Source organism: Myodes glareolus, chromosome 15 (assembly GCF_982192425.1).
Source record: "Myodes glareolus chromosome 15, mMyoGla1.1, whole genome shotgun sequence".
Lineage (NCBI taxonomy): Eukaryota > Metazoa > Chordata > Mammalia > Rodentia > Cricetidae > Myodes > Myodes glareolus.
In genome coordinates this window covers 46810411-46831956 of record NC_142040.1, presented here as the reverse complement: position 1 = coordinate 46831956, position 21546 = coordinate 46810411, and the positions used below count along the sequence as shown (strand labels likewise).

Here is a 21546-nt window from a genome sequence, read left to right as displayed (position 1 = left end):
CCGGTCGTGCTCAACTCCCGCGGCAGGTCGCTTGGGCAGCCCGTAACCGGGCAGCGGCGGCCCCTCGCTGAACCCAAGGCCAGCCGCCTTTTCCCACCCCTCCCCTCCCCTCCCTCCCTCTCCTTTCCCCTCCTCCCTTCCCGTTTCACCCCGCCCCCTTCCTCCTCCCCAAGCCTGACAGCCCACGAGCTGCCAAGCAGGGCGCAGCCATGGGAAGAGGAGGCGGTCTAGGGAGCGGCGGCACCGGCAGAGGCGGCTGCTACAGCGGCGGTGGCGGCGGCGACGGCTGCTGCTGAGCCCCGGCGGCCGCGGGGACCCCGGGTTGGGGTCACGCGGGCCTGAGGCCTCGGCGCCCGCGGCCCCCACGCGGACGCGAACCCGCGCTCTGTCTCCTGAGGCGAAGCTCCAAGGTACTGGAAGGGGACTTCGGGGGAGTCCAGCTCCTATTTCCCCCACTTTGTGCCAGGAGACCTGGGTGTAGACCTGGTCATGCCAACTGCTTATGAAAATGGGATCCACTTTTACGTATTTGCCAAAATAATTTTTTCATGAGTTTGAAGTGGGCTGTATTCCCCTTCTCAAAAGTTGTTTTTGCTGATGGGTTGGTGTAACCCGATCCATGTCCTGAAGTGTGTGTGTGTGTGTGTGTGTGTGTGTGTGTGTGTGTGTGTGTAGTTGCTCTTGGTGCTGTGTGAAGCTGAAAGTTGATGGGGGCGGCAAGGAATTGGGCGAACCCTACCCACCTGGCGCCTGCTTCCACCAGGGCGTGAGGTGTGAGGTGCAAGGAGGGGTTTCCTCCTAATACAGTTTTGCTACTCTTAAAAGTTTCGTGAATGCATTTGCTTGTCGTCGTCCGCCTGTCAAGCTGGGACAGGAACTGTACAGGCGGCTGGTGCTGTCTGAAGCGATCCCCCGGGTGGAGAGACCAGAGGGACTCCAGAGGGTGGGCTGTGAGCGCGCGACCCCTGCAGCGCGCCGCCTTTGCAAGACTGTGCAGGCTGCAGCTGCACGCTGGCAGCAGAGGAGCTGGGGTCAGTAGAGTCACGTCACCGCCACCAGTCTCCATGAACTGGGGTGGGTGGAAATTGTGGCAAGCCCAACTGTCCCAGCTCTGGACACACTCGTGGTTATGAAATCAACCAGGCTCAAAGTTCTGACAGAACTGCAGAGTCGTGAGCACTAAGCGGGTGAGCCGGGTAGGTGCCTGTCTGAAGAGGGTGGGAGGGGGACTGGCTACATGCAGTGGATTCAGGACAGGGCTACAGGGCTAGTCACTTGTGGGTGCATGGGAAAAACTATTTCTGGGCAAGGACTTTATATATAGCACCGGGGAGTACGTCTGCGGGGCTCCGGAGTCTGGCTCTGGTGTTGTGTGCTGAAGGAGTGTGCAGTATGTGTGTGCTGTTTGTGTATGGGCGCGTGTGGGGGAGTGCCCTGGGAGGTGTGTTGGCCTCCTGAGCCAGGATGTAGAGAAGGAAAAAGAAACCATAGAGATGAAGCCTGCTGTTGGTACCTCCAGGAGATCTTGGAGGGACAGAGAAAGGTAGTGGGAAGCAAGAGGACTGGGAAGAGGAAGCAGATCCTGAATGGGAATACATTTCCTGGACTTTAAAAATCTCTAAATCACCTGCTTTGGAAGGTCTGAGGACTAGAAATGGTGGTTTCTGGAGCTGTCAGGAAAGCTGTCAGGAAAGCGTTGGAGCTTATAGGAGATTCGTGCACATGTAGTTACTTACAGAACTGGAAGTGAAGAGCAGATTCGCTGTGGATCTGTGTGCTTCCCAGGGTGCAGCTGTTTGCTTCCAGGGGATAAGCAGGCTTAGGAGTGTTTACCTCTCAACTCTAGGGGCTGTGGTTGAGACAGCGCTTATCTCTTCCTGCAGAAATTGGATGTGTACTAGCAACTGGTGCTCCAAGCTGCTTTCCTATAAGGATCAATCAAGGTGTCTCTTTATTCTTGAGATGACAGTTACTGAAATATGTCAGCAGATTAAAATGTTACACAGAAATGAAATAAAAGAAAAAGAAAACAGAGTATTGGACAGAGTATTGGAATATACATATACATATATATATATATATATATATATATATATATATATATATGTTCAGTCTCTCATTTTCCCTCCAGATAGACCCCTGTATAGCCTACAAGAGTGCATGTTCATGTGAGCAAAGAAACCCCTGGCAAATATTGTTTGTAGCTTAAAAAGCCCAACCCAGCATTCACCATCTTCCACTGTTATAAACTTTTGGTTTCACATTAGTCTAGAGAAAATTGGGAAATCAACACTCAATGACACTTCTATTTCTTTGGGGGAGCAAATAGATCACAGTGAAATTATAGCTTTGGTCTCCTGAATACCTTGGGAAGCCAGTGCTTACTGAGCAGAGGCATGAAATGAAAGTCTGTAAAGGCAGTGATAAAGTGACGACATCAGGGCGTATTTTTTAAAAGTGAGCCTAACTTCTCCCGGTAAATATTTGCTCTAGTCGGGGTCTGCGGCTGTGTTTTTGATTATTAGTTTTTAAACAGTAGACTACACCCCATAAACCACTTTCAAATGGACACAACAGGCCTTGACTGTGCTATCTCTGGCGCCTGTTTTAACAGATGTTTACGATGCTTGGTAACCTATGGGACTGTCATGTGGAGTGTCTTGTTAGCTCAGGACATAATGTTTATAGCACAATGTAATAAATGAAGCTACAGTTGCAGCCTGCTTCTGCCAAGCGCATGAAACACCCCCTTGTGGAAACAAATCTTGAAGTTGGTCCAACTTGGCCAGCCTTCTTGGCTATCTGCTAGTAAGCATTGTTAATGTACAGATAAATCTGAGCGATACAGGAGGAATGTGGAACAGCAGACTGTTTAGCTTAGAAAAAGGCATGGGCTCTATTTGTAAAACTCTGCTAACCTGAGGATTAAGCATTTTTTGCTCTTTTCCACCAGCAGATGCTGTGATTTTGGAGGCATTTGCTTTGCACTCAGTCTAAGCCAAAAGACCAAGAAGTGATGCGTGATTGCTCTGAAGGACTAAATTTTTAAATGTTAATAATAGAAATACTTCTGCTTCTTGGAGTGTGGCTACACACTTATACTTTCTTCTGTACAAAGGAAGGCTAGGTGTAGCACAGAAAGACCACCTAGCATGCATGAGGCCCTAGGATCAATCCACAGCATGAGATGGGGGTAACTACCCTAACATAATAATGACCTGGATAATATGAGCACTTAAATACTGAGTTGGTGAGAATTGGGGCTTGATAAGAATGTAGTCAACCCCTCAGTCCGTTGTATAAGCAGAGAAGAAGGTCCTGATTAGAAAGTGATTTTTTTTCCATCTAGAACAGCCATAGTGACAACATTAGAAAAAGTAATATAGCTACTTACCTTGGTTACTATATAACAGGTAACTTTTTGTAGTGTGTGAATCTCCACTTCAATATCTAGTCTATGCAATATCTCATTTATCCTGGAAATAATGAATTGAAACCTCACTGTCTTACTCACCAGTCTATTCTAGAACTTTCTTTGAAGAAAATAAGAAAATTCAGTCTTGTACGAAATCAACATATTTTTTTAAAAACAAACAGCTTGCTTATACTTAAATTGAATATTTAAATTGAATAATTAAAGATTATACTAATCTTTCCTGCTGTCTCATAGAAATCTTGCTATATTTGAAAGTCCTTTGTTCTTTGTTCCTAAATTCTTTTTGCCTGTTCTAGGGGGTCTTTCTTAGCCACCATTGAACCTTATATTTCTCTGCCGTGAACAATATGCCTTGAGTTCCCAATTCTCTCTGCCCCTAACTAATACATATTGCCTAAAACACAAAAAAAGGAATTCTTGGTTCTTCATCTGTAAAGGCAACTTAATGTTAATGGTGGTTTTAGTTGCCTCATTACACTATTGGCTAATCTCAAACCTGTAAGGAAAATAACAGTATGTTCTTTTCAGATTACTACGTATCTACAGTCAATGTTGTAACAGTTTCATGTGTTTTTTCAAGCCCGAACTTGCTATAAATCCTTACAAAGTGCAATAGTGGAGATAAATATAATTTTATATGCTAGGTAGATAGCTCCTTAACTTTTTTTCTCCTGATCAAAGAATGCCTACCAAGAAAATTACAGGACTAGAATTTTCTAAAGATAAGCAAGGTACAGCTACGTGTTGCAGACAGGTTCTGACTATGATGTATTTCTTTCACGGACCTTATTGTATCTGCTTTCATGAGGATGAGTCACGGTGGCAATCAAACATTTATTGAAGGCTTGTTCTACCCCAGTCCCAGAGAGTGTGCCATCTGGCCTCAAATGAGGTGAAAGTACATCAGACAGAAATGCTTCCTTTGGCGGCTGGGATTTGAGATGCAAGCAGAGGACGTGACTAAATCAACAACCTGCTTTTTACTCGGGAGGTAAATGGCTTGCTAATGTCACAGGCAATTCTAAGTGCTTGGTTCCCATTAGAAGGTATAGTCCAGCACCCGTTTGAAATTAGGTCCCCATATCCTGCAGCATGTCTAGCTGGGAAGTAGAATAATGTTCTGCTACTCGTGATTTATGAGACCTAAACTACCTTGATAAGAGATAGGAAAGCTGGCTTGCATGTGGAAAGGGTGTGGTTAAAAAAGCAAACCCTTTAGGGCTCATTGACTGGGACTTTACCACTTCTATGAGGATCAGTTCCCCTGGAATTTATTGTTTTCCTCTAAGAAAACAATAGTGCCTACCTTGTACTTCCACACAAGGTCTGCAGCAGCTACGTCTGGTGAAGTCAACACCTACTTGTTGTGACTGGTTTGATGTCTAGGGCTTCTTAACAGATTGTGAATTCTCCTTGCTCCCTGCTCAGAATTGGCCACAAGAGTATCTATGGGGATTGTTCATGGTGTGTGATAATACTATTATTTTTTAGATTAATATGATCCTGATACCAGTGAATTATATTTATCAGGTTATAAATGTGTTGAAACATAAGCAAAGCTTTATCTATATGATTGGGTCCAAGTTAAAAAGGGGATTCTGGGAAGAAGTTTGTGATGTAGGAGGTCCTTCTGTATATGTGTTGCTTTTATTGGTTGATGAATAAAGAAGCTACTTTGGCCTATGTCAGGGCAGAATAAAGCCAGGTGGGAAGAGATATAGACAGAGAGTAGACAGAGTCAAGGAGACGCCATGTAGCTGCTGAAGGAGACATACGCCAGAACCTTACTGGTAGGCCACAGCCTTGTAGTGATACATAGATTAATAGAAATGTGTTAATTTAAGATGTAGGAGTTACTTAATAAGAAGCCTGAGCTAATAGGCCAAACAATGTTGTAATTAATATAGTTTCTGTGTGATTATTTGGGTCTGGGAGGCTTGGAAACCAATGCACAGTCTCTGTTGATAAGATTGTATGTTAGGATCCCAGCAGAGGTAGTACAAAATTGCTTGAAAAGAAAAAGTCCATTTCACATTGGAACATACAAAGATTTTTGCAAACTGAAGGTGCATTTTTATGAACCTTCCAGGAGAGAACAACTTGCAGTGCTATACATACAAGCTTCATACAATAATCATTTGGTTGTTTCTTCACTAGTTTTGAAAATAAAACAAATATTTTAAATAGTTTTTTATTCAAAAATCTTAAAAGAGACTTTTTTTTATTCCTCTAGTGTACAGAAGACTTATGATAATTCCTTGGTCCAAAGAAAAATCCTTATTATTTTGCATCAAAAATGTGCTCATTAAGAATCATGTCTACATTTCCCCCCCTAGTGTTATTGCAAGGAAAAGTCGAATGCAGCCGTTGCAAGTAGAGTCATGAACAGGCCTCTCCCTTGCTTTCTGCTTGTATGATACTTGAGGCTGTAAGCCTACCTGGACTTTGATGGTGGCTGAGAGAAACTCAAACTTCTATTTTGTTTTCTATTTGTTAGAAAGTCAGCTTTGTTCTTGGGTAGCGTGATAGCTTAGGATCCTAATTTATCCTGTCCATTGCCTTTTGGGACACCTTCAGGCTTTTTAGCCTGGAAAACTCCAATTTGGCAAAATGAAGTGGGAAAAAAACCTGCCTGGTAAAGGATATATGAATGATAAATTGTGAAAAGATCTCAGAAAATAAAGGCTTTTCAATATCTTCTTCCCATAAGGACAGAGGAAAATCTCAGAAACCCTGAGTAGGGTGATAATAGGTAAGAAAAATACGCCATGCTTATATTGAGCAAATAAGAATGATTAAAGGAAGAAGCCAGACTATGCCTAAATAGAGGCTGAAGAGATATCTCAGCAATTAAGAGCACTTGTCTTCTCCAGAGGACTGGGTCTTTATATTCCCACAACACAACCATGAAGTTTTAAGTTTAGTTGTGTGACACTGAGCATTTCTATGAGAATTATATCATCTGAAAAGTTCTTTTAAAAATACTTGGGGAAAGATGATGAATAAATAAGTCCTCTCCCACAGGATGCAAGTTTGTCCAAATCAGTGGAATTTTTTTTTTTTTTTGGTAACCTTGTGAAAAATCAAAGACAGAACATGTATTTACTGAGTAATTGATGTGTCCTTAGGAATATGATACACATTGGGAATAAAAAGTAGTATAATGCATTGCTCTAAAGTAATGCAACATTCAAGATAGGACTGCAAAATTAATAATGTATATGATGAGATTATGAACATCTAATAACTGATTTCAATGAAAAGTACTATTATAGAACTACAAGCTGTATAGTTTTTTTTTTAAAGAAAGGGTATTTATTTGAGCTAAAGGATTTGAAGAAAGCCTCAATGAGCAAAGTAGCTTTTACGGTGGCCTTACAATGTAGTGATTTCTTTTCATATATGCAAAGGATTTAGGATGTTTCATTCCAGGAAGTTGGGAACTGAAGACCAAGAAGTGTACCCCAAAATCCCTATGGTTATTACTAGCATATAATCAGGCAGGACCTACTTATTTTTCACGTAAAATAAATTCTTTCTGTTCATTATCTGTTTATCTACAGATGCTGCATAAATATGCTCATCACTTGGATTGGGTATTGGGGAGGACACATTGAGCCCTGGGCTTGTTAGAAGGGCGGATAACTCCTGCATGATATTTCTGTATACTTCTTTTTCCCAAATGTTATATAAACTCAATTTTAACATTTCTTCTCTATTCCAAGAGGTCCATTCATGGTGCTAATAGTAAGATTTCTCTTTAAGAGTATGATATTAAGCAAACCTTATAAAGGAAGAGTTATTCTGAGGAGCCCACCTCCACTTCCATTTCCCTGTCCCATATTGATCTTAACTCCAGGTTTAATATAGCCTTGGGACTTTCAAGACCTTAAGGTCATGAACCAATCACTCTAAGCTCTGCCTCTTTGCCAGATAATGTAGAGAGCATTTGGAAATATATTTATAATAAGAACTTAAAAGAGTCGCATGTCTTTAATTCAGAGTTACTGAATTTTTGGGAGATCAGGAATAATTTTATACATAAACTTTCCAAGTAAAGCTTCCTCACTTTACTTAAAGATGAAAATAGAAGTCCCTACAATGGGAGAGTGACAGATTTACAACCCAATTCTACCTTTCTGCTAGGTTCTTTCTCTTATATTTTATTATCTCCTATAAACATAAAATATGAAAATAGAGTCTCTTTTTCTTAGTGTGTTTTCTAATGTAAAAAAAACAGATTTACTTTAGCTCACAGTTCTGAATGTCTATGTGTGTCACAATCCATATGAAGGTTGTCATACAGCTAAAAGTAGGCAGTTCAAGGTGTTGCAAGACAAGAGGCAGGGAGTGTGAATACGTGTCTTGCCTGGGTTTTTCCTCTCCTCTTGCAAAGCCACAGCTATTTGGTCATAGGAGTTCCACCCTGATGATCTTATCTAGTTCTAATCGCCTCCCAAAGGTCTCATCTGTAAATACCATACTTGGATCAACCTTCTACCCTTTCAGTACCTCATAGGGATTACATTTCAACACATAAACCCTTAGGGGACACATTCTGGCTATAACAAACGTGTTTGTCTATGCCATTCATATGGGAGAGTGACAGTTAGTTGGGTTAACAATCCAAGTGGATAGATGTGAACTGAGACACATGATATACTTGACCAACAGTTCTTTCCATTGGGAACACACGCAGATTTGCCATAAATTTCAGTTGGCAGATGCCTGTGAGGTGTCAGTTATTGTGAAAGCCTAAAGATAGCTTGGTATTCTACACAAAACATGAAGTGACTTTGAAATCACAGAGATCTGGGTTTTTGAATTTGGATCCAGCCCTGCCTATTTTTATTCACTTTTATTATGAATCTGAGAAGGTTAAAAATCTTTTACATTTCCCTGCAAAACGGTGGCCATGATACTTACTTTATGAGGCTTCTGTAATTTAATGAAAGAAGCAGTGCCTGGCAGATATTGAACTCACCAGAGAGAGATGACTTCCTGCAATACCCTGTTGAGACAGCTGAAGATTGAAGACTTCAAATCTTCACTGCAAAGTGCCCACTTGAAACTAATTAGTGTGTGTGTGAGTGAGTGTGTTTTTAATTCTTCCTTCTTATCCAAGACAGCTAAATTAGGACTTTAATGAGTTCCTGAAGTGCACATTTGTTCTGAACTATTGAAATCTCTCTCCTTCAAAAAGTACTACTCATTAAGATTAGCTTCTTGTGACAGCTCAGTCACTGCTTAAATTGTTGATGCATTACAAAAATGCAGGGTTGTTTATCCTCATGATTCTTGGTGACTTGTAAAGCTTGGATTCTAAAATCAATGCTAAAAGTCATTCTTGATTCATGTATTTCTCAGGGAGACGTCTACCTGCTAATGACGGTGATCCCCCCTAAGCCAGGGTTATTTTGGCAGCATTAAGGGATATGATTAAAAGTTGGTTATGGTAAAGAAAAGTTGGCATTTACCATGGGTAAAGAATGCTTATGGTGATACAGTGTGAAGTACAGGAAACTGTGGAATCTACAACAATTTTAATTTTTGACATTGAAGAAATATTCCTACATGAACAAGTAGGTACGCAAGTTGCCCATTAAAAGCGCAACTTAAAGTTGTTTATTAGAGTAATTGTCTAAAAAGGTAAATTCATAACACTCCTATAATTGTAAAAGAAACATGTAATAAGATGCATATATTAATTAGTAAGTATACATGAAGAAATAAATATTTCTGAGAAGAAAAATGAACCCTTTGTATAGTAAAGAAATACTGAAGTGAATTTGCTAAAACAGGTCTGTCCTTTTCACTGGACATGGCTGATTTGCATTTATATGGATAAAAATCATTTTCAGACTCTCTTTTTAAATATTAGATTCTAACTCCTCACAATTGTGAAATAGTCTAGTCAAAGATAAAGACGCAGGCCCTCTAGAATACTGCACATTTTCATACTTACACAGATTTTGGCTGTAGGAAATTTTAAGTGCAAAGTAGAGAGAATAGCATTTGCTTCCCAGGTGCTGATTAGTCAACTTTCTGTAAGCTATGAATACTTTTGTATTCACCTTCAAAGAAAAAGCCCCCTATTTTAAATACACATTTGCCAATACTTTGTGGGTACAGTGACTATGTACTTTTCCAACCAACCGTGGCTCACTAGAAAGCAAGTTATGAGGGAGGAAGGATTTTAACAAAGTAAAAAATCATGGGTATATCTTCACAAGGCTAGTTCTCATCTCATTCAAACCAACTGTCTCCTCCACTGAAAATGCTTCCCAGAACCTAAGCAGAGTAACTTCTCCGCACTATATTCACGATTCAGTTTGATCCTATTTTATTTTCTTGACACTATTCATCATTGATGTTATCTTATTCATTAATTTGTTGTAAATTTAGAAAACAGATTTAGTATAATACTATCAGACAAGTTTCAGATGTCACCTAGTTTCCCATGCTTCGTTCCTGCTAACTGTGAGATGCTTGCATTATCTCTGATAGATGAGAAAAGTGAAAGTCAGTTAAGTTTCTTGCCCAGTGACTCACAGTAAGTAACAGCTAAAGCTTAAACATCTTTGCTTTATTCTACTCTTAATATTATATTTAGTTATTTCTACTCTTCTCCATATGCGCAACCACTAACCTTGGTGTCTTTGTTCTAGAGATACTGTATTTTATAATTATGTACTATCAAACTGCAGCAGGAAACTGAATTAAGAGTCAGCCTTGAATTTGCAAATTATTTTTAACCTATGCTTGTAAAACTTGTTATTTTTTAATATACTGGCATGCACATAAATTGACAACAAAGCTCTTTAGAAATCCAAACATACTCCATTCACTATTAAGTAATGTTTTGACACAGACAGATAACAAAATTGAAAGCAAGCATCTCCAGGGCAGGATATGGATGTTGTATTATAATTCAAAGAATTTTGTTTTTTCACGGTGTGTCTGAGTTCAAACAGTTGACCGTGTTTCGATCTTTCTATAGTTATTGGCTACTTCTTTCTTGAACTATTACATGAAGAATATAAAATTTTTAATGAAATCTTTGAGTAATCGTTATATTTTCACTACTCCACTGCTCTCTGTTGAGTTGGAACGTGGGGCATGAAATTTAGATTTGTGAGTTCTTGCAAATTATGTGAGCTTTGACTCTGGAGAGATAAACAATATGCATATGGAGGCTAACCAACACCGAAATTCTTCTAACCTCTAATTCTAAATCAAGAAAAGAATGAGCTTTAAGGTTTTTTGTTTATTTTTGTCTTGATTACAAGTTGCTGGAAGTCTAGAGTTAGTATCTAATAACATAAAATCTAAGCAAAACACAAATGATTGACTCAGGAAGATATCTAATTTCTAAGATACACACGGAAAATCACGCAAAATGTACTTTTTTTTTCCTCCGAAGGGATAAGTAGAATAAATAAAACATTAAATAAAATAGAATAAATAAAACATTAAACATTTTTAAAGGAAAAAAGCCATTGTCTCTCAGAACAGACACATGAGATTACTTTTACTTACATGGCTACTTTAAATTGTCGTTGTTTTCAACCATGACCTTTGATCCTTTGTGTGTGTAATTATGGGCAAAATCTACAAATGTAGATCTGCAAACTGTGCCCTATTAAGCCTCCTTAGGCACCATGTGATGTGCAAAGAACAGATGCAGCTTCACTGTCCCATATACCTCCAGTCAGCAAAAGGCTGTGCTTTGATCCTTTCTATACACAACACTTATTAGATCATTTAAGTAACTTTCTTCTTTAAAAAAAATTAGGGCTGGGGAGACTCTATTTAGTAAACCATGTGACATCTAATCTGCTTGCTAATAGGGTAAAGGCTTTATATACACAAGACTGAAAGCTCAGAACACACATAAAATGCTGGTTGTGGGGGCTAGGGAGATAGTTCAGCGCTTAAGAGCACTGACTGCTTTTCCAGAGGACCTAGGTTCAATTTCCCAGCACCACACAAAAGCTCATAACTGTCTATACCTCAATTCCTGCCAATCTGAGCCCTCTTCTGTCCTCTTTTTATGGCACATGTGTTAAACAGACATGCTGGCACAATACCTGCACACATAAAATAAAATAATAAAATCTTAGTTTTAGAAATGAACGTGCTCACATCTTTCTGTAACCATAGCACTCATAGAGTGAGATAGGAGACAGAGACAGGAGAATCACTCCAAAACTGACAAACCAGTTAGCCTGGAGTATGCAATGCTTGTAGAAGAGGCAAAGATGAGAGGGCCTGCCTCAAATAATGTAGAAACAAAGACCTGACTTCCAAAAGCTGTTCTCTGACTGACACACACGTTCCATGGCATGCACACTCACATTACTCTCTCTCTCTCTCTCTCTCTATATATATATATATATGTGTGTGTGTGTGTGTGTGTGTGTGTGTGTGTGTTTATAGTTTATTTATATAATTTTAAGTTTAAGCCTTGAGTGTATTTCATTTGGGGGGTAAGATGTTCTCTTTCATCATGTGTCTAGGAAGTACTCCAATTTCTAAAGGGAAAAAAAATTACATTAGCCTTTCTATGCCTGAGTTTTGGGTTTACTTTTGTAAATGCTGTCCTGTAAGCACTTATAGGGCAAAGGACCATGTATTCTTGATTTATCACATCTATGTCATTAGCTTAAGCAATCATTTCTATGTAGTCAACATTAAAGAGGCACTTCTTATGGATTGCAGATGTGTCAAGCTCACATTTCATATTAAATTTCTTAGTCACAACCAATATCCCATGATTGATAAAATTATACAATTAAGAAAACTATGACAGTGAGCAGCTAACTTGATGAAGTACCCATAGGTGACTTGCAATACAGTCAAGACTCAAATGCAAATCTTTCTAATTCCAAGGGCATCTAGCCCTCCTCTTTCTAACCACTGCCACCTACATCACTTTCAAGACGTGTTTTACTTTCATTCCTTTCAAGTATGGGCTGAACTTACATGGCAGGTTGTTAATGACTGGAGTTAGTGGAAGCAAGTATTACAGCTTTGGAGACTGAGTCATTCCCTGCCCACCATGACTTCTGATTTTTCTAATCTAGCTCTTAAACTTATTGGAAAACTACTTTGGGGAAACCAGATGCCATTTTTAAAAGAAACTAAGACTTTCCAGTGGCCAACGTGGAATCAGGAGCTAAGGCTCTCAGCTTAGTAGACCGCATGACACCGAAGCCTCTTGCCTACAACTACCATGAGAATAAAGGTATTAGTTACTGCTGCATTGTCATCATAAAGCATCATGACCCAGGCAACTGACAGAAGAAACTGTTTGTTTGGGGCTCACTCTTTTAAAGGGTAAGAGTTTATCACCGTCACAGTGGGGAACATGGGGCAGGCATGACCCTGGAGTAGCAGCTGAGAACTCACATCTCTAAGGCAAGCAGAAGGCAGAGAGAGCTGACAGAATCAGAGCAAGTCTTTTAAACTTCAAAGCCACTCCCAATGACATACTTTCACCAGCAAGATCATACTTCAAACTCCTTCCCAAAGAGTTCCACTAACTAGAAATCAAGTATTCAAGCATATGAGCTTATGAGGGCCTTTCTCCTTCAAACTACCAGAGTAAGCGTGGAGGTCAAGTCCCCTCTCTACTCGCAACAGTTTGATTGTAACCTTGTGGAAGACCATAAGCTAGCATTGTCCACTTGAGCTGCCTCTAGGACCCTGTTCCCAGTCTCTACATCAACAAATGTCAGCTGTTTTAAACTACTAAGTCTTCTGTTGATATCTTATGGGCCAATACATAATCATCACAGCCAAATGTTGCTTTAGTCATTTTTCTTGAAAGAAATTATATTAACTTCATTAATTTAATATTTTTACTGATAAAGCAAGATGAGATTTTTAAGGAAAAATCACAACCACATTTAAATAATAAATGGTAAACCCAATGAACACAATGGTGCAATGGTTATAGACTTATTTAAGATTTGGATTTTGTGAACCAAAGGATAATTGCTTAAAAAAAACAAACAACTCTATGATTTAAGGACTTCTAGCTGGATAAGTAGGTAAAGGAACTTGGTGAATCCTCACAAACTAAATTCAACCCCTGCACTTCACATGATATAAGAAAAGAACCAACTCTTGCAAGCTGTCCTCTGGCATCTACTCACATGCCTGCACACACATACACACACACACACACACACACACACACACACACACACACACAGAGAGAGAGAGAGAGAGAGAGAGAGAGAGAGAGAGAGAGAAATATATTCTTCTGAAATTCATGATTTCAAAAGAAGATATTAATAATGGTATTTCTGAGGATAGCATGTTGAACTTTAAATTTTTCTGGGATAACTTGGGAACTACTGTTTTGATTGCTCATCATTCAGGATTTAAATTGTCAGGAGCAAGACTGCATGATTTAAGGGGGATGTAAAGCACGGTTGAATTTTACCCTCTTCCCTGGTAGCTTTCCTCAGCTTTTCAGTAGGTCCTGGAGGTTCATAAATCAAGGCATTGCTTGGTTTGCTTTACAAATAGCATTGATTCTGCTGCTTGCTGTTTAATGAATGACTCAGGTTTGATTCATATCTTTATATCTTGAGTTCTAGAATTGGTATGAGACTCAGAAATACAGTACTCTAAGCTCCTCCAAAGATTGACTGTGAAAAGAACAAAAGATATATACATATGTATATATCTTTGGGGCTTTTGTGTGAATGCATACTGAATTTGAAACATTTTAACTTATACAGATGTTTATTGACTGGTCTCATAAAAAATGTATGCAAGTGGCATTTCCTTTTTATACAGATGAAGTGATTAAGGGAGCCAAGGAATTCATTCATGAAATAAATATGGGTAGTTCTTGTTTAATATTCAGAATAACTGCAAAGTAGAAATGCTAGTTTTCCTGTGTCTCAGGACTGGGGATTATAGACCAAGCCCCAACCCACCCCAGCTTTTTGCCCTTCATGCTATTTTTCCCTTGTAGCTTATGCCCTAGATTCTCGAAAACAGTTTCTAAATTGAACCAACCTTAATGAAAGCATATTTGAACTTCATCCATGGGGTGTATTTTAGGGGATGGAAGAGACAAACACTGATCTTCTGAGTGTGATATTCATCCTTGACACTTATTATCTCATTTATTTATTAACTCACAAACACATCCATTAACTTGGCAACTATTTATTAAACATTTGGACTTCTTCAGCACAGCAGACTGATTACATGTTGGAATACTATAACAAGCAGTCTCTGTCCCAAAATATTTCATAATCTAGAATGCAGAAAGATACTAACCAAGAATAATGAAAAGCTGTTGTAAGGGATTTGAAAAAACCTGATCCAGGTTGAGGTTTACTGGCCAAGAAAAGCCTTCCAAAGGAGGGGTGATTGAGATGTAAAGGATCATAAACACGAAGGATAGCATCCTGGACAGAGTGGAATAGAATTCAGAAAGACACCCACACATTTTAGAATCGAAAACATTCAAGGTCTACTAGAAACTGTTTGCAAAGCTGAAAACAGAACAGCCAAGAAAGTCAAAATGATCATGATCGCACCTAAATATCCCCGGGTCAACATTTAGAGTGGTATTTGATCACGTAAAAGTTCATTATGGTCCAGCCAAGTAGACATAAATTAACACCAAGGAGAGATTCAGCATGGCCTTCTTTGGATTCCCCAGCAATGAAAATATTCTAATTCATCACACCTGACAACGTGATACATGCCAGCTGTTATACGGTGTATAAAACTTCCTTTTCTTTGGTGGTTAACATACACATACATACACGCAAACACCTATTTATGTGTATGTACTTATACATATCTATAATGGTTCTATGCACATAGAAGACACAGTGACAAGAGATTTTGTAATGGTGTACTTTGTATAGCAAAAAAATAACAACAGGTAAGAGAATCCCTGCAACTTGAACATTAACCAGAAGGCTCACTACTGTTTCCAGCTCACCAACCTGTGTTGAAGAAGAAGCAGCTTCCGCAGCTTTTATTTATCTCCTTTTAGCTTCACCTCATCACCACCAACTAATCACAAATCTTTGATCAATACCTTGAAAATCATCTTCTTATATACAGATTTATTTTTAGGCTCCCGAGGCTGATATTCAAAACCGTATGATACTAGCCTAACCCATCTTTCTATCTTTGTTCTCACAACAGTCCATTTATTAGTTCCTACTAAACAAACTTTGCTCATGTTTTCCCTCTACCATTTTCATGGTCTGTTCTGACTGAAATGTAAAAGCCAGATACCACAGAGTAGGCTCTGGTCCCGCTGCCCCCCTTTCTTCTTTGTACGTGTATAAAAGTGCCTTCTTTCCTTTCCCGTTTCACATCAATTAAGACTCTTAAACTTTCTCACATGTTTTACCATGTTTATCGTTTTACCATTTGTGACTCGAATTCAGAATCTATGCCTGAGCCTCTCCTGCTCGCTACAAAGAATAAGCCATCCGTAAACACTAGCAGAGAAAGCACAGTTTAAGATCAATGGGGCTCTAATGGGTGAAGCATTTTTGGGATTTATTTTATTTTGTCAGATAACTATATAGGTGTTTTGTTTTGAGTTGTTTTGTTTTGTGTTTGCATACCTACTACAGTACTGAGTCATGTCCGAGACATTGGACACACAGTAGATTTTCAGTAATTTGGGAATTGATGATTTGTTATATGTTAGACTCAATTTTTTTTGGATGCTTTCAGACTGAGGGAGATTTGGCCTGATGAAAGCTGATGGTGCATCTTTCCAAAGGCAGCATGCACCAATATTGCAAATGCACATTTTAAGGAATCTGGTGTCTCTTCAAGTCAACAAGAGTCATATTCATCAATGGAGTTGTGTCATCATCCAAGTCTCAAATATCAGTGATGACGCTAATAGAAAATATCCCTTCCTGAGAGCATCTTTAGCTGTTTGTAGGAACGTGTTTTGCTGGGAAAAGGATGTGATAGTCTAGTCCTGATGGTTTTGTATCTTGTCATTGTTGTTGATGTTTTCATTTAAAACTTGTCCTGGTTGTGCTTTTCCGAGGCTTCATTCTTTGCTGTGAACTTCCATGAAAGTATTATTTATTTATTTTTACTTAATTCACAGCTGTAAACATGAAGGCTGTCTTCAGTAGTGTCCTCTGGTTGAGAAAAGGCACATCAATTCAGTCACCGTGTACTTATATGTCACATGGTAGATCCAGAATATAGTGTCTGACAAACTCAGTGTATTATGACAAAGGAAGTGAATATTTTTGTGGCTGGGTTTTTTTTTAAAAAAAAATGTTTTCATTTCTTACCTCTGGCTGATGGTCTCTTGTATTTAAAAACTTCACAGTCCCTATTTCTTTAGGGAGATGAGAGAGATTCTTCAATGTGAAGTGACTGTCAGATATTAAGAAGCAAAACAGTTGGAAATATGAACATGGTCTTCATAGATAGAAGTGAAAGTTGCCATGGGACTTGGAACTGCTCAGAAAACCCATCTTTGTCCTCTTCTGTAGGAGAAGAAGCAGCAGTTGTTTGAACTCTACATGGTCCACACTGAGGGTCTAGTGTGGGCTCTGCACTAGGGATCTGATGACGACCTGACATGGACTCTGTTGTATAACCACACTCGTTGTGTAACCCAATGGGAGGTCAGAGAGTGTAGGAGGCAGTGAAGAGTCACCACATCCCAAAGACTGGCAGCGACCTGAGGAGTGTTCCTGCAGAAAGGACTTGTGGACTGCTTCTTGACAGTTTGTTATTGTAGCTGATTATTTCCTTTCCTCGGGGAAGAATCTCCCTATGTAGTCTATGCTGGACATGAGCACATGATTCTCATGCCTCGATCTTCCCAGGGCTGGGATTATAGTTATGTAATGACACACCTGATTGAATCCAGAAGCTCCGTGATGGGTCATCAGTCATAGAAGAGGGCTATTACAATTTTTAAAATCGCAGAGAAATGCAAGAGGATTATGAGTTAGAGAAATGGCATGTATTGAGATGGCTGGACTAGAGAATGTCCGAGAACAGGTGAAAAAAACTAGGTGAGAAAAGTAGGCAGAGGTCATATGCTCTATTCAGGAATTTGATCTATTTAGGGATCAGCAGAAACCTGTGCCCAGAATGCTTTACATGGGCAAGTGACCTGATCATATTTTGTATTTTAGAAAGAACTTGTATTGTAAAAAAAAAGCAATATTTCATTTTCACTGATTGACAGGATAAAGCTGTATTCTGAATAAACCAAATGAACAATAACTTGTTATTTAATATATTAGTTTTATTAAATTTTTATGTACTATGTTAGGATTGTATTTGCTCCCATCTCTCAAGTGTTCCCAGACTCCCTCCTTCCACCCCCCAACCGAACTTCATGTTCTTTCTCACTATTTCAGGAAAAAAAGAAAACAAAACTAAAACCAAAAACAACACAAATCTTACAAACCCCCAAAGCCAAAGAAATACTCAAACAAAACAAAGAAGCAAAGCTTACAAAAAAAATTATGGAGTTAATTTTGTTTTGTCCTTGGCCTGGGACTTGTCCTGGAAACTGCTGGAAGAAGAAAAATACATTTTCTCCAATGGAGTGACCCTGAGTCGGTCACTGAGTGACCCTGAGTAGGTCACTCCATTAGATAAAATGTATTTTCCCTCCCCCAGCAGTTACCAATTACAAATACCTTTTTAGTTAGGGGTGGGACTTTGCATCCACTCCCCCTTGCTCCATGCTGAGATTCTGTCCCAATTAAACTTGTCCAGGCCCTGAGGAGTCATGTGAGTTCAACAGGGCATCAGCCCTGTTGTGTCCTAAAGATGCTATTTCCTCAGAGTCATGGCTCTTATGATCTTTCCACCTCCTCTTCTTAATAAATGCTTGACCCATGAAGGAAGAAGTTTGATAAATGTATCCCATTTAACATGTCTTAATCTTCCATAGTGAGTAGGATCTTGCCAACACCTTCACAGCACGAAAGAAAGCCTGGTGCTTCTCACAAAGTTCTCTGAGATGCACATACATTGCTGTAGTCGCTAGACGAGGGCAGTCTGCATGTGACGAGAGAACAGGAATGTGTCAAGTCAAAGGGACAAGGCAATGCAGCAACTCTGTGTCATGTTTAGTCAAGGAATCAGACAGAACATTTATGCTATGGCTGTTATTATTGGCAAGGGCTCAGCACCCAGGAAAATAAATACTTCAAGTTACTGACAGTAATGGTATTAACACGACGTGAATTGCCTTTTCCTTTTTGTGTTGTTGCTAGGAAAGGGAAGCCTAAAACTTAGTGAAATTTGTTCTTGAGAACAGCAAGTTTTGTTATTTTTTCTTTTGCAATTTATGGGCTGTCTCTTCACAGTAATCTCAGTGGTCCTTCCCATTAGGCAGTGGAGATGTCATTACTCATTTCCACTGACTTGGATCTATTCACTGAAGGTCTGTTAATGTGGTTGGTTTTTTTTAACTTTATAGAAACTTCTTTCTAATATATAGTGAAATAGAACTTGGAAAAACTTGTAAGTAGTTGCCCATTAACCAAGCGAATATTTCTTGAAGTCATGGCATGAATAATTCTGTGGGTCCAATCATTTCTGTGCCTGTGGAGGTCACAGCCTAATGTCAGGTTACATGAAAGTCACTCAATTAAGAAAAAAAATGGACACTTTTTCCAGGAAAAATATTTGATAGTCTATGTACTTTTGAAGGCCCACTTCCAGTTAATTGGTAAAGGGTCGCACACATACCACAGTTCTTAACAACACCAAGAGGAAAGAGGTCAGATTTCCATCTACACATTTTCCCCCGATACAGTGGGTGACTACAATCTCTGGGCCACCATTTCCTTATCTGTAGTGTTGACAAAGTAGACCAGATTAATGGCCTTTAAATCTCTCTGCACATTTAAATCAGATCCTTGAGCAAATTAATCAGAATTTATGTTGGAGGAAGGAATCTGGTAGGGATGATTTCTAAACTCCCAGGTGATTATTCTTTATTAATTCAGAGTTAAAAATGACTGGAGAAGATCAGAGCTTTCCTTTTATTATTATTATTTTATTTTATTACTTTAAAAAAAAGTACCAGTCCAAATTCCCATTCCCTCCCCTGCTCCCACTCCTCTCCTTCTCCCTCCACACACCCTCTCTCCCCACCCCCTCCATTCCTAAGTTAGGGAAGGGCACTCTGCCCTGTGGAAAGCCCAAGGCCCTCCCTACTACATCTAGATTGAACAAGGTATACATCCAAAGAGAATAGGATCCCAAAAAGCCATTACATGCAGTAGGGACAAATCCCAGTGCCACTGTCAGTGGCCCCTTAGTCTACCCCAACTATCAACCACAATCAAAGGGACTAGTTTGATCCCATGCTCGTTCATGGAGTTGGTGAGCTCAGGCAAACTGTCTCAGTGGATGAGCCTCTCATGGTCTTGAATTCCTTGCTCATATTCTCACCCCTTCCACTCTTCAACTGGACTTTGGGAGCTCAGTCAAGTGCTCCGATGTGGGTCTTTGTCTCTGTTTTCATCAGTTGCTGGATGAAGGTTCTATGGTGATATTTAAGATAATCATCAGTCTGACTACAGGGCAAGGCCAGTTCAGGTACCCTCTCCTCCATTGCTTAGGGTCTTAGCTGGGGTCATCATTGTGGATTCCTGGGAATTTTTCTAGAGCCAGGTTTCTTGTTAACCCCATAATGGCTCCCTCAATCAAGATATCTCTTTCCTTGCTCTCATATCTGTCCTTCCTCCATCTTGACTATCCCATTCCCTCAAATTCTCCTCAACCCTCTCCTTCTCCCATTCTTTCTACCCTTCCCCCACCCCCATGCTCCCAAATTTTGTCAGATGATCTTATCTGTTTCCAATTTCCAGGTGGGTCTATATATGTTTTTCGGGGGGTTCACCTTATTACTTAGGATCATGAACTATAGGCTCAATGTCCTTTATTTATGGTTAGTATCCACTTATGAGTGAGTACATTCCATATTCATTTTGAGGGGGGGTCTGGGTTACCTCACTCAGGATAGTGTTTTCTAATTCCATCCATTTGCATGCAAAATTCAAGATGTCGGGTTTTGTTTGTTTGTTTTTTGTTTTTTTTTTTACCGCTGAGTAGTATGCTAATGTGTAGATGTGCCACACTTTCTTTATCCATTCTTCAGCTGAGGGGCATCTAGGTTGTTTTCAGGTTCTGGCCATTATAAACAATGCTGCTATTTATTGTAAGGTTGGAGCTTTCTACTGAAACCTACAGCACGGTTTTCTCTTTACTTAGGTATGACATTGAAATATTTTTAAGCTCACTGGACACACACACACACACACACACACACACATTTTGCCTCGCTTGAAAACATTAATGATTAGGTGAAAATTAGAAATGTTCTTGAGTGGTGAGGCGTTATTGTGATGAATCAGCATCTACCCAGTCTTCTTTGCACTCTGACATCACCTTCCTGGTCCCTGAAGACATTATCATTTCCAAAATGAAACCGATGAACAAGACTCAAATTATTTGAGTTGTCTCCAAAGCCAGAAAGATAAAAGGATGAGAAATGAGCAATAACCATCAGTACCTGCTAATTGTTATATGAAATCAATGGGAAATTAGTCTTCAACAGTGGAAAAACCCCAGGGCCCAGTGGAAAGCGACTGACAGCTTGTTAACAGCAAAGCTTCACGTGTGCCTGTGTGAAGGACAGGTGCTTATGGCTGAGAGCGAGCGGCTGGAAGAGCATCTCATTCCTTTCGGAGGATGATGCTTAATGAGGCTTCCCCACAGATGTGCGTTTCCATCCTTTCCTGTTTGGAAGCTGAATCATTAATTGGGAAGTGATTGCCTTACCCTCAAAGACAAAAGATTATTAGAGCTTTCACACCCTCCCCCCCTTATCTGCTGCAGGATGACTCAGGCTCTCCCCTCCTTCAGTTTCCTGTGACTTTCATCCTGCCTGTCCGTCTACCTAGTGCCTGAGTGGAAGAGACAAATGGGTGTGTTATAGTCAGCTATCCAGTGGCGTTTAAGGGGATGTATTGCTTAACCTTTCATGTTGCTGTGAACAAATTGCCTGGCAGAGATGACTTGTGGTGGGATGTGTTTATTTGACT

General features: G+C 39.7%; 1 protein-coding gene across 1 annotated transcript in view; it reads left to right on the top strand.

Moving 5' to 3' along the window:
* Positions 1-261: 261 nt before the first annotated feature.
* Positions 262-21546, top strand: part of Ghr (growth hormone receptor) — a 236782-nt gene continuing 215497 nt past the window's right edge. Inside the window, exon 1 of the mRNA XM_048428417.3 lies at positions 262-410. The gene's annotated coding sequence lies outside the window, so the exon portion shown is untranslated. The remainder of the gene's footprint in view (positions 411-21546) is intronic.